Source organism: Montipora capricornis, chromosome 9, assembly GCF_036669925.1.
Source record: "Montipora capricornis isolate CH-2021 chromosome 9, ASM3666992v2, whole genome shotgun sequence".
In the NCBI taxonomy this organism is placed as follows: Eukaryota; Metazoa; Cnidaria; class Anthozoa; order Scleractinia; family Acroporidae; genus Montipora; species Montipora capricornis.
The window spans coordinates 8579096-8581595 of NC_090891.1; positions in this window are offsets into that span (position 1 = coordinate 8579096).

The window sequence follows — 2500 nt, forward strand, 5'->3', positions numbered from 1 at the left end:
TCTTTCGATGCTATTTCAGGTTCAAAGTTAACTTCTGCCCAAATTCCTAATAGTTCTTTTAAAAAGGCATTCGTAACTTATTTACCTATGAATCTTATTTTATTTTAATGATTTGTATTGAATATTTAAGTACTGTAGGATGATTTTATGAATTATTTTAGATTCACATTTTATTAGTTCGTTGTAGGTCCACATCAGCCTTTTGGCTGCCATTCTGTAACCTGCATTACTAAATAAAGTGATTGCTTGATTGATTGATTGATTGATGATGTTATTATCGATAAAGTGTCTCTAACGTTAAGGTTGTAGGAAAATAGTTTCGACAGCCATATTTTTTGAGGGTTATATCAAAAAAGATTTTCCATTTTCCCTTGTTGTTGTTATCTAAATATTTTTTTAATCCATGTGGCTTTGAGGGATTTATTGAAGGAACTAATATCAATCATTTTTAGGCCACCAACACCAAAATCGTTTATCACTACCTTCCGTTTTATCTTGTCGCCTTTCCCATTCAATAGAAAAGTGTAGAGCAAATCATTTATTTCGTTAAAACCATGTAGTTTCAGCGAACAGGCGAGAGTAAATAAACTAATTGGGAGACCACTAGTGATTTGATAAAAGTGATTTTCCCTAACAATGTGAGTCGGCCGTATTTCCAGCATCTTAGGATTTCTTTAACTTGTTGTAGTTTAAGGAGACCGATAGTTTGGGATCTGTTGAAATCCATAGACCTAGGGTTTTAACTTTGTCTTTTGGCTATTTAAATTCTTTTCCTGATAACAGAATTTTATCATTTAAAGTACTCACGCCGATCCATAGAGCTTCCGTTTTCTTATCATTGAGTCTGAGGCCAGAGACTTTGCTGAAATCGTCGAGAATTGCAAGTGATGAAAGAAGAGATTTGCGTGACCAGTCTAATATAAGTGTTGTGTCATCGGCACACTGACTTAACTTAATTTAAACATTATTTACAGAGATTCCCTTGATATTAGTATTTTTCCTAATTGCTGTGGCAAGCACTTCTGCTGATAGGATAAATAAATAAGGTGAGGGTGGGCAGCCTTGCCTAACACCTCCTTGAATCTCAAAAAAATTACTTGCCCATCCATTATTCAGAATACCGCTTTCAGTATGACTATACAGAGTTTTAACCCATTTTATTAACAATGCACCAAAATCTTAATGTGCCATGTATGAAAGACCATCCGAGAGAATCAAATGCCTTTTCAAAGTCAATAAAAAGTAATAGGCCCCGGATATTCTTTTCTGTGGCGTATTGGATAATACAGTCTATAAGTCTGATATTTTCGCCCATAAATCTGCCCTTCAAAAAACCTGTTTGATCATGGTTGATAAGGTTTGGAAGTACTAATTTAATTCGGTTTGCGATAGATTTTGCTGCAATTTTGTAATCGGTGTTCAAAAGGGTGATAGGTCTCCAAATTTTAATGAAGTATAATTCCACATATTTTTTTGGAATTAGTCTTGTAACCCTTCGTCTTTGTGTCACTGAGAGGCAGCCAGAGTCAAAACCATAGTTCAGTGCCGAGATTAGATAAGAAATGTCTTTCCAAAAAACTTTGTAGAATTAGGCTGGAAGCGCCGTGCCTGGCACTTTGTCAGACTCCATCTTCTTCAGGGCTTGAAACAATCCGTTTGAGTTTAGGGGCCTTTGCATATGGTTTCTTCTTCATTGGTCAAGGAAGTGAAGTTCACTTCAGAGAGGAATGTTGACTAGAGGCTGTCGGGTATTTTTTATGTATATATGTTTTTGTAAAAAGCCGTACATTCAGAGAAGATAACTCTATCTGTGGTGACAAAGTCAGTATCATTAATGTTTGATTGACTAATTGTTCCTTGTTTACAGTGCCTTTTTTCGAGATTTAGAAAATATGAAGAGTTATTTTCGCCCTCGTTGTACCATTATGACTTAGACCTAATGATAGCGCCTTTGGTCCCATACTCAAAAATGTTTTCCAGTTCTTTCTTTAAGGTAAAAATTCTTTCTGCAACAATATGGTATGAGGGATTACCATTGTTTGAATTGTCTAAATGTTTTTCTAACAAAGAGATTTCACATTCCAACATTTCTTCGCGTTTCCTTGTTGTCACGTTTTTGGATACAGCATAAGATATTAATTTTATCATCTCCCAAAGTAGAGCTGGGTTCACCGTGCTTTAAATTGCTGTTTTAATTTCTTGGACACATCTCATTTTGGATAAAAGGGACGTGTTCAATTTTCAAAAACCTCTGCCTCTGGGGTTCGAGTGTAAAGCTAAAAAATCATCAAATGATCCGTTTTGAAGCCAGGAAAACTATCTGCATGGGTCACATTGCATAAAGATGATTCACTAACTAGAAAAAAAATAGAGTCAGCAATGTATGACAGGTTGGTTTTGGCGCCAAGTATATCCCCTGGCATCGGTGTTGAAAAGTCTCCAAATATCAGTCAAACCAAGATTTTCCGAGAAATCTTGAATCAATTTTAAGGCATTCCTG